Here is a 17,759-nt window from a genome sequence, read left to right on the forward strand (position 1 = left end):
ACAAAACTCGCTAACCTAACCAAACCTCACCCAACCTAGACTAACTATCACCGAAATCAAAGAATTCGACAATGCAAAAATATACACAAAACTCGCTAACCTCACCAAACCTAACCCAACCTAGTCTTACTTTCACCGAAATCAAAGAATTCGACAATGCAAAAATATACACAAAACTCGCTAACCTCACCAAACCTAACCCAACCTAGTCTTACTTTCACCGAAATCAAAGAATTCGACAATGCAAAAATATACACAAAACCCGCTTACTTCACCAAACCTAACCCAACCTAACCTAACCATCACCGAAATCAAAGAATTCGAGATTTTAAAATTAAAACAAAACTCGCTTACCTCACCAATCCAAACCTAACCTAACCTAACCATCACCGAAATCAAAGAATTCGACATTGCAAAAATATACACAAAACTCGCTTACCTCACTAAACCTAACCCAACCAAACCTAACCATCACCGAAATCAAAGAATTCGACATTGCAAAAATATACACAAAACTCGCTTACCTCACCAAACCTAACCCAACCTAGCCTAACTATCACCGAAATTAAAGAATTCGACAATGCAAAATTATACACAAAACTCGCTAACCTAACCAAACCTCACCCAACCTAGCCTAACTATCACCGAAATCAAAGAATTCGACATCGCAAAAATATACACAAAACCCGCTAACCTCACCAAACCTAACCCAACCTAGCCTAACTATCACCGAAATCAAAGAATTCGACAATGCAAAAGGATACACAAAACCCGCTAACCTCACCAAACCTAACCCAACCTAACCTAACAAACACCAAAATCAAAGAATTCGACAATGCAAAAATATACACAAAACTCGCTAACCTCACCAAACCTAACCCAACCTAGTCTTACTATCACCGAAATCAAAGAATTCGACAATGCAAAAATATACACAAAACCCGCTAACCTCACCATACCTATCCCAACCTAACCTAACCATCACCGAAATCAAAGAATTCGAGATTGCAAAAATATACATAAAACTCGCTAACCTCACCAAACCTAACCCAACCTAGCCTAACTATCACCGAAATCAAAGAATTCGACAATGCAAAAATATACACAAAACTCGCTAACCTAACCAAACCTACCCCAACCTAGCCTAACTATCACCGAAATAACCTTACCAAACCTATCCCAACCTAACCTAACCAACACCGAAATCAAAGAATTCGACAATGCAAAAATATACACAAAACTCGCTAACCTAACCAAACCTCACCCAACCTAGACTAACTATCACCGAAATCAAAGAATTCGACAATGCAAAAATATACACAAAACTCGCTAACCTCACCAAACCTAACCCAACCTAGTCTTACTTTCACCGAAATCAAAGAATTCGACAATGCAAAAATATACACAAAACTCGCTAACCTCACCAAACCTAACCCAACCTAGTCTTACTTTCACCGAAATCAAAGAATTCGACAATGCAAAAATATACACAAAACCCGCTTACTTCACCAAACCTAACCCAACCTAACCTAACCATCACCGAAATCAAAGAATTCGAGATTTTAAAATTAAAACAAAACTCGCTTACCTCACCAATCCAAACCTAACCTAACCTAACCATCACCGAAATCAAAGAATTCGACATTGCAAAAATATACACAAAACTCGCTTACCTCACTAAACCTAACCCAACCAAACCTAACCATCACCGAAATCAAAGAATTCGACATTGCAAAAATATACACAAAACTCGCTTACCTCACCAAACCTAACCCAACCTAGCCTAACTATCACCGAAATTAAAGAATTCGACAATGCAAAATTATACACAAAACTCGCTAACCTAACCAAACCTCACCCAACCTAGCCTAACTATCACCGAAATCAAAGAATTCGACATCGCAAAAATATACACAAAACCCGCTAACCTCACCAAACCTAACCCAACCTAGCCTAACTATCACCGAAATCAAAGAATTCGACAATGCAAAAGGATACACAAAACCCGCTAACCTCACCAAACCTAACCCAACCTAACCTAACAAACACCAAAATCAAAGAATTCGACAATGCAAAAATATACACAAAACTCGCTAACCTCACGAAACCTAACCCAACCTAGTCTAACTTTCACTGAAATCAAAGAATTCGACAATGCAAAAATATACACAAAACCCGGTAACCTCACCATACCTATCCCAACCTAACCTAACCATCACCGAAATCAAAGAATTCGGGATTGCAAAAATATACATAAAACTCGCTTACCTCACCAAACCTAACCCAACCTAGCCTAACTATCACCGAAATAACCTTACCAAACCTATCCCAACCTAACTTAACCAACACCGAAATCAAAGAATTCGACAATGCAAAAATATACACAAAACTCGCTAACCTAACCAAACCTCACCCAACCTAGACTAACTATCACCGAAATCAAAGAATTGGAGATTTTAAAATTTAAACAAAACTTGCTTACCTCACCAAACCTTGTCCAACCTAACCTAACCATCACCGAAATCAAAGAATTCGACATTGCAAAAATATACACAAAACTCGCTTACCTCACTAAACCTAACCCAACCAAACCTAACCATCACCGAAATCAAAGAATTCGACATTGCAAAAATTTACACAAAACTCGCTTACCTCACCAAACCTAACCCAACCTAGCCTAACTATCACCGAAATTAAAGAATTCGACAATGCAAAAATAAACACAAAACCCGCTAACCTCACCATACCTATCCCAACCTAACCTAACCATCACCGAAATCAAAGAATTCGAGATTGCAAAAATATACACAAAACTCGCTTACCTCACCAAACCTAACCCAACCTAGCCTAACTATCACCGAAATAACCTTATTAAACCTATCCCAACCTAACCTAACCAACACCGAAATCAAAGAATTCGACAATGCAAAAATATACACAAAACTCGCTAACCTAACCAAAACTCACCCAACCTAGACTAACTATCACCGAAATCAAAGAATTCGACAATGCAAAAATATACACAAAACTCGCTAACCTCACCAAATCTAACCCAACCAAGTCTTACTTTCACCGAAATCAAAGAATTCGACAATGCAAAAATATACACGAAACCGGCTAACTTCACCAAACCTAACCCAACCTAACCTAACCATCACCGAAATCAAAGAATTCGAGATTTTAAAATTAAAACAAAACTCGCTTACCTCACCAAACCTAACCTAACCTAACCTAACCATCACCGAAATCAAAGAATTCGACAATGCAAAAATATACACAAAACTCGCTAACCTAACCAAACCTACCCCAACCTAGCCTAACTATCACCGAAATAACCTTACCAAACCTATCCCAACCTAACCTATCCAACACCGAAATCAAAGAATTCGACAATGCAAAAATATACACAAAACTCGCTAACCTAACCAAACCTCACCCAACCTAGACTAACTATCACCGAAATCAAAGAATTCGACAATGCAAAAATATACACAAAACTCGCTAACCTCACCAAACCTAACTAAACCTAGTCTTACTTTCACCGAAATCAAAGAATTCGACAATGCAAAAATATACACAAAACCCGCTAACTTCACCAAACCTAACCCAACCTAACCTAACCATCACCGAAATCAAAGAATTCGAGATTTTAAAATTAAAACAAAACTCGCTTACCTCACCAATCCAAACCTAACCTAACCTAACCATCACCGAAATCAAAGAATTCGACATTGCAAAAATATACACAAAACGCGCTTACCTCACTAAACCTAACCCAACCAAACCTAACCATCACCGAAATCAAAGAATTCGACATTGCAAAAATATACACAAAACTCGCTTACCTCACCAAACCTAACCCAACCTAGCCTAACTATCACCGAAATTAAAGAATTCGACAATGCAAAATTATACACAAAACTCGCTAACCTAACCAAACCTCACCCAACCTAGCCTAACTATCACCGAAATCAAAGAATTCGACATCGCAAAAATATACACAAAACCCGCTAACCTCACCAAACCTAACCCAACCTAGCCTAACTATCACCGAAATCAAAGAATTCGACAATGCAAAAGGATACACAAAACCCGCTAACCTCACCAAACCTAACCCAACCTAACCTAACAAACACCAAAATCAAAGAATTCGACAATGCAAAAATATACACAAAACTCGCTAACCTCACCAAACCTAACCCAACCTAGTCTAACTTTCACCGAAATCAAAGAATTCGACAATGCAAAAATATACACAAAACCCGCTAACCTCACCATACCTATCCCAACCTAACCTAACCATCACCGAAATCAAAGAATTCGGGATTGCAAAAATATACATAAAACTCGCTTACCTCACCAAACCTAACCCAACCTAGCCTAACTATCACCGAAATAACCTTACCAAACCTATCCCAACCTAACCTAACCAACACCGAAATCAAAGAATTCGACAATGCAAAAATATACACAAAACTCGCTAACCTAACCAAACCTCACCCAACCTAGACTAACTATCACCGAAATCAAAGAATTGGAGATTTTAAAATTTAAACAAAACTTGCTTACCTCACCAAACCTTGTCCAACCTAACCTAACCATCACCGAAATCAAAGAATTCGACATTGCAAAAATATACACAAAACTCGCTTACCTCACTAAACCTAACCCAACCAAACCTAACCATCACCGAAATCAAAGAATTCGACATTGCAAAAATTTACACAAAACTCGCTAACCTCACCAAACCTAACCCAACCAAGTCTTACTTTCACCGAAATCAAAGAATTCGACAATGCAAAAATATACACGAAACCCGCTTACTTCACCAAACCTAACCCAACCTAACCTAACCATCACCGAAATCAAAGAATTCGAGATTTTAAAATTAAAACAAAACTCGCTTACCTCACCAAACCTAACCTAACCTAACCTAACCATCACCGAAATTAAAGAATTCGACATTGCAAAAATATACACAAAACTCGCTTACCTCACTAAACCTAACCCAACCAAACCTAACTATCACCGAAATCAAAGAATTCGACATTGCAAAAATATACACAAAACCCGCTAACCTCATCAAACCTAACCCAACCTAGCCTAACTATCACCGAAATCAAAGAATTCGACAATGCAAAAGGATACACAAAACCCGCTAACCTCACCAAACCTAACCCAACCTAACCTAACAAACACCAAAATCAAAGAATTCGACAATGCAAAAATATACACAAAACTCGCTAACCTCACCAAACCTAACCCAACCTAGTCTTACTATCACCGAAATCAAAGAATTCGACAATGCAAAAATATACACAAAACCCGCTAACCTCACCATACCTATCCCAACCTAACCTAACCATCACCGAAATCAAAGAATTCGAGATTGCAAAAATATACACAAAACTCGCTTACCTCACCAAACCTAACCCAACCTAGCCTAACTATCACCGAAATCAAAGAATTCGACATCGCAAAAATATACACAAAACCCGCTAACCTCACCATACCTATCCCAACCTAACCTAACCATCACCGAAATCAAAGAATTCGGGATTGCAAAAATATACACAAAACCCGCTAACCTCACCAAACCTAACCCAACCTAACCTAACAAACACCAAAATCAAAGAATTCGACAATGCAAAAATATACACAAAACTCGCTAACCTCACCAAACCTAACCCAACCTAGTCTAACTTTCACCGAAATCAAAGAATTTGACAATGCAAAAATATACACAAAACCCGCTAACCTCACCATACCTATCCCAACCTAACCTAACCATCACCGAAATCAAAGAATTCGGGATTGCAAAAATATACATAAAACTCGCTTACCTCACCAAACCTAACCCAACCTAGCCTAACTATCACCGAAATAACCTTACCAAACCTATCCCAACCTAACCTAACCAACACCGAAATCAAAGAATTCGACAATGCAAAAATATACACAAAACTCGCTAACCTAACCAAACCTCACCCAACCTAGACTTACTATCACCGAAATCAAAGAATTGGAGATTTTAAAATTTAAACAAAACTTGCTTACCTCACCAAACCTTGTCCAACCTAACCTAACCATCACCGAAATCAAAGAATTCGACATTGCAAAAATATACACAAAACTCGCTTACCTCACTAAACCTAACCCAACCAAACCTAACCATCACCGAAATCAAAGAATTCGACATTGCAAAAATTTACACAAAACTCGCTAACCTCACCAAACCTAACCCAACCAAGTCTTACTTTCACCGAAATCAAAGAATTCGACAATGCAAAAATATACACGAAACCCGCTAACTTCACCAAACCTAACCCAACCTAACCTAACCATCACCGAAATCAAAGAATTCGAGATTTTAAAATTAAAACAAAACTCGCTTACCTCACCAAACCTAACCTAACCTAACCTAACCATCACCGAAATTAAAGAATTCGACATTGCAAAAATATACACAAAACTCGCTTACCTCACTAAACCTAACCCAACCAAACCTAACTATCACCGAAATCAAAGAATTCGACATTGCAAAAATATACACAAAACCCGCTAACCTCATCAAACCTAACCCAACCTAGCCTAACTATCACCGAAATCAAAGAATTCGACAATGCAAAAGGATACACAAAACCCGCTAACCTCACCAAACCTAACCCAACCTAACCTAACAAACACCAAAATCAAAGAATTCGACAATGCAAAAATATACACAAAACTCGCTAACCTCACCAAACCTAACCCAACCTAGTCTTACTATCACCGAAATCAAAGAATTCGACAATGCAAAAATATACACAAAACCCGCTAACCTCACCATACCTATCCCAACCTAACCTAACCATCACCGAAATCAAAGAATTCGAGATTGCAAAAATATACACAAAACTCGCTTACCTCACCAAACCTAACCCAACCTAGCCTAACTATCACCGAAATCAAAGAATTCGACATCGCAAAAATATACACAAAACCCGCTAACCTCACCATACCTATCCCAACCTAACCTAACCATCACCGAAATCAAAGAATTCGGGATTGCAAAAATATACATAAAACTCGCTTACCTCACCAAACCTAACCCAACCTAGCCTAACTATCACCGAAATAACCTTACCAAACCTATCCCAACCTAACCTAACCAACACCGAAATCAAAGAATTTGACAATGCAAAAATATACACAAAACTCGCTAACCTAACCAAACCTCACCCAACCTAGACTAACTATCACCGAAATAAAAGAATTGGAGATTTTAAAATTTAAACAAAACTTGCTTACCTCACCAAACCTTGTCCAACCTAACCTAACCATCACCGAAATCAAAGAATTCGACATTGCAAAAATATACACAAAACTCGCTTACCTCACTAAACCTAACCCAACCAAACCTAACCATCACCGAAATCAAAGAATTCGACATTGCAAAAATTTACACAAAACTCGCTTACCTCACCAAACCTAACCCAACCTAGCCTAACTATCACCGAAATTAAAGAATTCGACAATGCAAAAATATACACAAAACCCGCTAACCTCACCATACCTATCCCAACCTAAACTAACCATCACCGAAATCAAAGAATTCGAGATTGCAAAAATATACACAAAACTCGCTTACCTCACCAAACCTAACCCAACCTAGCCTAACTATCACCGAAATAACCTTATTAAACCTATCCCAACCTAACCTAACCAACACCGAAATCAAAGAATTCGACAATGCAAAAATATACACAAAACTCGCTAACCTAACCAAAACTCACCCAACCTAGACTAACTATCACCGAAATCAAAGAATTCGACAATGCAAAAATATACACAAAACTCGCTAACCTCACCAAACCTAACCCAACCAAGTCTTACTTTCACCGAAATCAAAGAATTCGACATCGCAAAAATATACACAAAACCCGCTAACCTCACCAAACCTAACCCAACCTAGCCTAACTATCACCGAAATCAAAGAATTCGACAATGCAAAAGGATACACAAAACCCGCTAACCTCACCAAACCTAACCCAACCTAACCTAACAAACACCAAAATCAAAGAATTCGACAATGCAAAAATATACACAAAACTCGCTAACCTCACCAAACCTAACCCAACCTAGTCTAACTTTCACCGAAATCAAAGAATTCGACAATGCAAAAATATACACAAAACCCGCTAACCTCACCATACCTATCCCAACCTAACCTAACCATCACCGAAATCAAAGAATTCGGGATTGCAAAAATATACATAAAACTCGCTTACCTCACCAAACCTAACCCAACCTAGCCTAACTATCACCGAAATAACCTTACCAAACCTATCCCAACCTAACCTAACCAACACCGAAATCAAAGAATTCGACAATGCAAAAATATACACAAAACTCGCTAACCTAACCAAACCTCACCCAACCTAGACTAACTATCACCGAAATCAAAGAATTGGAGATTTTAAAATTTAAACAAAACTTGCTTACCTCACCAAACCTTGTCCAACCTAACCTAACCATCACCGAAATCAAAGAATTCGACATTGCAAAAATATACACAAAACTCGCTTACCTCACTAAACCTAACCCAACCAAACCTAACCATCACCGAAATCAAAGAATTCGACATTGCAAAAATTTACACAAAACTCGCTTACCTCACCAAACCTAACCCAATCTAGCCTAACTATCACCGAAATAACCTTATTAAACCTATCCCAACCTAACCTAACCAACACCGAAATCAAAGAATTCGACAATGCAAAAATATACACAAAACTCGCTAACCTAACCAAAACTCACCCAACCTAGACTAACTATCACCGAAATCAAAGAATTCGACAATGCAAAAATATACACAAAACTCGCTAACCTCACCAAACCTAACCCAACCAAGTCTTACTTTCACCGAAATCAAAGAATTCGACAATGCAAAAATATACACGAAACCCGCTAACTTCACCAAACCTAACCCAACCTAACCTAACCATCACCGAAATCAAAGAATTCGAGATTTTAAAATTAAAACAAAACTCGCTTACCTCACCAAACCTAACCTAACCTAACCTAACCATCACCGAAATTAAAGAATTCGACATTGCAAAAATATACACAAAACTCGCTTACCTCACTAAACCTAACCCAACCAAACTTAACTATCACCGAAATCAAAGAATTCGACATTGCAAAAATATACACAAAACCCGCTAACCTCATCAAACCTAACCCAACCTAGCCTAACTATCACCGAAATCAAAGAATTCGACAATGCAAAAGGATACACAAAACCCGCTAACCTCACCAAACCTAACCCAACCTAACCTAACAAACACCAAAATCAAAGAATTCGACAATGCAAAAATATACACAAAACTCGCTAACCTCACCAAACCTAACCCAACCTAGTCTTACTATCACCGAAATCAAAGAATTCGACAATGCAAAAATATACACAAAACCCGCTAACCTCACCATACCTATCCCAACCTAACCTAACCATCACCGAAATCAAAGAATTCGAGATTGCAAAAATATACACAAAACTCGCTTACCTCACCAAACCTAACCCAACCTAGCCTAACTATCACCGAAATCAAAGAATTCGACATCGCAAAAATATACACAAAACCCGCTAACCTCACCAAACCTAACCCAACCTAGCCTAACTATCACCGAAATCAAAGAATTCGACAATGCAAAAGGATACACAAAACCCGCTAACCTCACCAAACCTAACCCAACCTAACCTAACAAACACCAAAATCAAAGAATTCGACAATGCAAAAATATACACAAAACTCGCTAACCTCACCAAACCTAACCCAACCTAGTCTTACTATCACCGAAATCAAAGAATTCGACAATGCAAAAATATACACAAAACCCGCTAACCTCACCATACCTATCCCAACCTAACCTAACCATCACCGAAATCAAAGAATTCGAGATTGCAAAAATATACATAAAACTCGCTTACCTCACCAAACCTAACCCAACCTAGCCTAACTATCACCGAAATAACCTTACCAAACCTATCCCAACCTAACCTAACCAACACCGAAATCATAGAATTCGACAATGCAAAAATATACACAAAACTCGCTAACCTAACCAAACCTCACCCAACCTAGACTAACTATCACAGAAATCAAAGAATTGGAGATTTTAAAATTTAAACAAAACTTGCTTACCTCACCAAACCTTGTCCAACCTAACCTAACCATCACCGAAATCAAAGAATTTGACATTGCAAAAATGCACTCGAAACTCGCTTAACTCACCAAACCTAACCCAACCTAACCTGACCATCACCGAAATCAAAGAATTCGACATTGCAAAAATCTACACAAAACTCGCTTACCTCACTTAACCTAACCCAACCTAACCTAACCATCACCGAAATCAAAGAATTAGACAATGCAAAAATATACACAAAACTCGCTAACCTCTCCAAACCTAACCCAACCTAGCCAAACTTTTACCGAAATTAAAGAATTCGACAATGCAAAAATATACACAAAACTCGCTAACCTCACCAAACCTAACCCAACCTAGTCTTACTATCACCGAAATCAAAGAATTCGACAATGCAAAAATATACACAAAACCCGCTAACCTCACCATACCTATCCCAACCTAACCTAACCATCACCGAAATCAAAGAATTCGAGATTGCAAAAATATACACAAAACTCGCTTACCTCACCAAACCTAACCCAACCTAGCCTAACTATCACCGAAATCAAAGAATTCGACATCGCAAAAATATACACAAAACCCGCTAACCTCACCAAACCTAACCCAACCTAGCCTAACTATCACCGAAATCAAAGAATTCGACAATGCAAAAGGATACACAAAACCCGCTAACCTCACCAAACCTAACCCAACCTAACCTAACAAACACCAAAATCAAAGAATTCGACAATGCAAAAATATACACAAAACTCGCTAACCTCACCAAACCTAACCCAACCTAGTCTTACTATCACCGAAATCAAAGAATTCGACAATGCAAAAATATACACAAAACCCGCTAACCTCACCATACCTATCCCAACCTAACCTAACCATCACCGAAATCAAAGAATTCGAGATTGCAAAAATATACATAAAACTCGCTTACCTCACCAAACCTAACCCAACCTAGCCTAACTATCACCGAAATAACCTTACCAAACCTATCCCAACCTAACCTAACCAACACCGAAATCATAGAATTCGACAATGCAAAAATATACACAAAACTCGCTAACCTAACCAAACCTCACCCAACCTAGACTAACTATCACAGAAATCAAAGAATTGGAGATTTTAAAATTTAAACAAAACTTGCTTACCTCACCAAACCTTGTCCAACCTAACCTAACCATCACCGAAATCAAAGAATTTGACATTGCAAAAATGCACTCGAAACTCGCTTAACTCACCAAACCTAACCCAACCTAACCTGACCATCACCGAAATCAAAGAATTCGACATTGCAAAAATCTACACAAAACTCGCTTACCTCACTTAACCTAACCCAACCTAACCTAACCATCACCGAAATCAAAGAATTAGACAATGCAAAAATATACACAAAACTCGCTAACCTCTCCAAACCTAACCCAACCTAGCCAAACTTTTACCGAAATTAAAGAATTCGACAATGCAAAAATATACACAAAACTCGCTAACCTCACCAAACCTAACCCAACCTAGTCTTACTTTCACCGAAATCAAAGAATTCGACAATGCAAAAATATACACAAAACCCGCTAACTTCACCAAACCTAACCCAACCTAACCTAACCATCACCGAAATCAAATAATTCGAGATTTTAAAATTAAAACAAAACTCGCTTACCTCACCAAACCAAACCTAACCTAACCTAACCATCACCGAAATCAAAGAATTCGACATTGCAAAAATATACACAAAACTCGCTTACCTCACTAAACCTAACCCAACCAAACCTAACCATCACCGAAATCAAAGAATTCGACATTGCAAAAATATACACAAAACTCGCTAACCTCTCCAAACCTAACCCAACCTAGCCAAACTTTTACCGAAATTAAAGAATTCGACAATGCAAAAATATACACAAAACTCGCTAACCTCACCAAACCTAACCCAACCTAGTCTAACTTTCACCGAAATCAAAGAATTCGACAATGCAAAAATATACACAAAACCCGCTAACCTCACCATACCTATCCCAACCTAACCTAACCATCACCGAAATCAAAGAATTCGGGATTGCAAAAATATACATAAAACTCGCTTACCTCACCAAACCTAACCCAACCTAGCCTAACTATCACCGAAATAACCTTACCAAACCTATCCCAACCTAACCTAACCAACACCGAAATCAAAGAATTCGACAATGCAAAAATAAACACAAAACTCGCTAACCTAACCAAACCTCACCCAACCTAGACTAACTATCACCGAAATCAAAGAATTGGAGATTTTAAAATTTAAACAAAACTTGCTTACCTCACCAAACCTTGTCCAACCTAACCTAACCATCACCGAAATCAAAGAATTCGACATTGCAAAAATATACACAAAACTCGCTTACCTCACTAAACCTAACCCAACCAAACCTAACCATCACCGAAATCAAAGAATTCGACATTGCAAAAATTTACACAAAACTCGCTTACCTCACCAAACCTAACCTAACCTAACCTTACCATCACCGAAATTAAAGAATTCGACATTGCAAAAATATACACAAAACTCGTTTACCTCACTAAACCTAGCCCAACCAAACCTAACTATCACCGAAATCAAAGAATTCGACATTGCAAAAATATACACAAAACCCGCTAACCTCATCAAACCTAACCCAACCTAGCCTAACTATCACCGAAATCAAAGAATTTGACAATGCAAAAGGATACACAAAACCCGCTAACCTCACCAAACCTAACCCAACCTAACCTAACAAACACCAAAATCAAAGAATTCGACAATGCAAAAATATACACAAAACTCGCTAACCTCACCAAACCTAACCCAACCTAGTCTTACTATCACCGAAATCAAGGAATTCGACAATGCAAAAATATACACAAAACCCGCTAACCTCACCATACCTATCCCAACCTAACCTAACCATCACCGAAATCAAAGAATTCGAGATTGCAAAAATATACATAAAACTCGCTTACCTCACCAAACCTAACCCAACCTAGCCTAACTATCACCGAAATAACCTTACCAAACCTATCCCAACCTAACCTAACCAACACCGAAATCATAGAATTCGACAATGCAAAAATATACACAAAACTCGCTAACCTAACCAAACCTCACCCAACCTAGACTAACTATCACAGAAATCAAAGAATTGGAGATTTTAAAATTTAAACAAAACTTGCTTACCTCACCAAACCTTGTCCAACCTAACCTAACCATCACCGAAATCAAAGAATTTGACATTGCAAAAATGCACTCGAAACTCGCTTAACTCACCAAACCTAACCCAACCTAACCTGACCATCACCGAAATCAAAGAATTCGACATTGCAAAAATCTACACAAAACTCGCTTACCTCACTTAACCTAACCCAACCTAACCTAACCATCACCGAAATCAAAGAATTAGACAATGCAAAAATATACACAAAACTCGCTAACCTCTCCAAACCTAACCCAACCTAGCCAAACTTTTACCGAAATTAAAGAATTCGACAATGCAAAAATATACACAAAACTCGCTAACCTCACCAAACCTAACCCAACCTAGTCTTACTATCACCGAAATCAAAGAATTCGACAATGCAAAAATATACACAAAACCCGCTAACCTCACCATACCTATCCCAACCTAACCTAACCATCACCGAAATCAAAGAATTCGAGATTGCAAAAATATACACAAAACTCGCTTACCTCACCAAACCTAACCCAACCTAGCCTAACTATCACCGAAATCAAAGAATTCGACATCGCAAAAATATACACAAAACCCGCTAACCTCACCAAACCTAACCCAACCTAGCCTAACTATCACCGAAATCAAAGAATTCGACAATGCAAAAGGATACACAAAACCCGCTAACCTCACCAAACCTAACCCAACCTAACCTAACAAACACCAAAATCAAAGAATTCGACAATGCAAAAATATACACAAAACTCGCTAACCTCACCAAACCTAACCCAACCTAGTCTTACTATCACCGAAATCAAAGAATTCGACAATGCAAAAATATACACAAAACCCGCTAACCTCACCATACCTATCCCAACCTAACCTAACCATCACCGAAATCAAAGAATTCGAGATTGCAAAAATATACATAAAACTCGCTTACCTCACCAAACCTAACCCAACCTAGCCTAACTATCACCGAAATAACCTTACCAAACCTATCCCAACCTAACCTAACCAACACCGAAATCATAGAATTCGACAATGCAAAAATATACACAAAACTCGCTAACCTAACCAAACCTCACCCAACCTAGACTAACTATCACAGAAATCAAAGAATTGGAGATTTTAAAATTTAAACAAAACTTGCTTACCTCACCAAACCTTGTCCAACCTAACCTAACCATCACCGAAATCAAAGAATTTGACATTGCAAAAATGCACTCGAAACTCGCTTAACTCACCAAACCTAACCCAACCTAACCTGACCATCACCGAAATCAAAGAATTCGACATTGCAAAAATCTACACAAAACTCGCTTACCTCACTTAACCTAACCCAACCTAACCTAACCATCACCGAAATCAAAGAATTAGACAATGCAAAAATATACACAAAACTCGCTAACCTCTCCAAACCTAACCCAACCTAGCCAAACTTTTACCGAAATTAAAGAATTCGACAATGCAAAAATATACACAAAACTCGCTAACCTCACCAAACCTAACCCAACCTAGTCTTACTTTCACCGAAATCAAAGAATTCGACAATGCAAAAATATACACAAAACCCGCTAACTTCACCAAACCTAACCCAACCTAACCTAACCATCACCGAAATCAAATAATTCGAGATTTTAAAATTAAAACAAAACTCGCTTACCTCACCAAACCAAACCTAACCTAACCTAACCATCACCGAAATCAAAGAATTCGACATTGCAAAAATATACACAAAACTCGCTTACCTCACTAAACCTAACCCAACCAAACCTAACCATCACCGAAATCAAAGAATTCGACATTGCAAAAATATACACAAAACTCGCTAACCTCTCCAAACCTAACCCAACCTAGCCAAACTTTTACCGAAATTAAAGAATTCGACAATGCAAAAATATACACAAAACTCGCTAACCTCACCAAACCTAACCCAACCTAGTCTAACTTTCACCGAAATCAAAGAATTCGACAATGCAAAAATATACACAAAACCCGCTAACCTCACCATACCTATCCCAACCTAACCTAACCATCACCGAAATCAAAGAATTCGGGATTGCAAAAATATACATAAAACTCGCTTACCTCACCAAACCTAACCCAACCTAGCCTAACTATCACCGAAATAACCTTACCAAACCTATCCCAACCTAACCTAACCAACACCGAAATCAAAGAATTCGACAATGCAAAAATAAACACAAAACTCGCTAACCTAACCAAACCTCACCCAACCTAGACTAACTATCACCGAAATCAAAGAATTGGAGATTTTAAAATTTAAACAAAACTTGCTTACCTCACCAAACCTTGTCCAACCTAACCTAACCATCACCGAAATCAAAGAATTCGACATTGCAAAAATATACACAAAACTCGCTTACCTCACTAAACCTAACCCAACCAAACCTAACCATCACCGAAATCAAAGAATTCGACATTGCAAAAATTTACACAAAACTCGCTTACCTCACCAAACCTAACCTAACCTAACCTTACCATCACCGAAATTAAAGAATTCGACATTGCAAAAATATACACAAAACTCGTTTACCTCACTAAACCTAGCCCAACCAAACCTAACTATCACCGAAATCAAAGAATTCGACATTGCAAAAATATACACAAAACCCGCTAACCTCATCAAACCTAACCCAACCTAGCCTAACTATCACCGAAATCAAAGAATTTGACAATGCAAAAGGATACACAAAACCCGCTAACCTCACCAAACCTAACCCAACCTAACCTAACAAACACCAAAATCAAAGAATTCGACAATGCAAAAATATACACAAAACTCGCTAACCTCACCAAACCTAACCCAACCTAGTCTTACTATCACCGAAATCAAGGAATTCGACAATGCAAAAATATACACAAAACCCGCTAACCTCACCATACCTATCCCAACCTAACCTAACCATCACCGAAATCAAAGAATTCGAGATTGCAAAAATATACATAAAACTCGCTTACCTCACCAAACCTAACCCAACCTAGCCTAACTATCACCGAAATAACCTTACCAAACCTATCCCAACCTAACCTAACCAACACCGAAATCATAGAATTCGACAATGCAAAAATATACACAAAACTCGCTAACCTAACCAAACCTCACCCAACCTAGACTTACTATCACCGAAATCAAAGAATTGGAGATTTTAAAATTTAAACAAAACTTGCTTACCTCACCAAACCTTGTCCAACCTAACCTAACCATCACCGAAATCAAAGAATTTGACATTGCAAAAATGCACTCGAAACTCGCTTAACTCACCAAACCTAACCCAACCTAACCTTACCATCACCGAAATCAAAGAATTCGACATTGCAAAAATCTACACAAAACTCGCTTACCTCACTAAACCTAACCCAACCTAACCTAACCATCACCGAAATCAAAGAATTAGACAATGCAAAAATATACACAAAACTCGCTAACCTCACCAAACCTAACCCAACCTAGCCTAACTATCACCGAAATCAAAGAATTCGACAATGCAAAAATATACACAAAACCCGCTAACCTCACCAAACCTAACCCAACCTAACCTAACAAACACCAAAATCAAAGAATTCGACAATGCAAAAATATACACAAAACTCGCTAACCTAACCAAACCTACCCCAACCTAGCCTAACTATCACTGAAATAACCTTACCAAACCTATCCCAACCTAACCTAACCAACACCGAAATCAAAGAATTCGACAATGCAAAAATATACACAAAACTCGCTAACCTAACCAAACCTCACCCAACCTAGACTAACTATCACCGAAAGCAAAGAATTCGACAATGCAAAAATATACACAAAACTCGCTAACCTCACCAAACCTAACCCAACCTAGTCTTACTTTCACCGAAATCAAAGAATTCGACAATGCAAAAATATACACAAAACTCGCTAACCTAACCAAACCTCACCCAACCTAGACTAACTATCACCGAAATCAAAGAATTGGAGATTTTAAAATTTAAACAAAACTTGCTTACCTCACCAAACCTTGTCCAACCTAACCTAACCATCACCGAAATCAAAGAATTCGACATTGCAAAAATATACACAAAACTCGCTTACCTCACTAAACCTAACCCAACCAAACCTAACCATCACCGAAATCAAAGAATTCGACATTGCAAAAATTTACACAAAACTCGCTTACCTCACCAAACCTAACCCAACCTAGCCTAACTATCACCGAAATTAAAGAATTCGACAATGCAAAAATAAACACAAAACCCGCTAACCTCACCATACCTATCCCAACCTAACCTAACCATCACCGAAATCAAAGAATTCGAGATTGCAAAAATATACACAAAACTCGCTTACCTCACCAAACCTAACCCAACCTAGCCTAACTATCACCGAAA

This window comes from Arctopsyche grandis, chromosome 10 (assembly GCF_051622035.1).
Source record: "Arctopsyche grandis isolate Sample6627 chromosome 10, ASM5162203v2, whole genome shotgun sequence".
Lineage (NCBI taxonomy): Eukaryota > Metazoa > Arthropoda > Insecta > Trichoptera > Hydropsychidae > Arctopsyche > Arctopsyche grandis.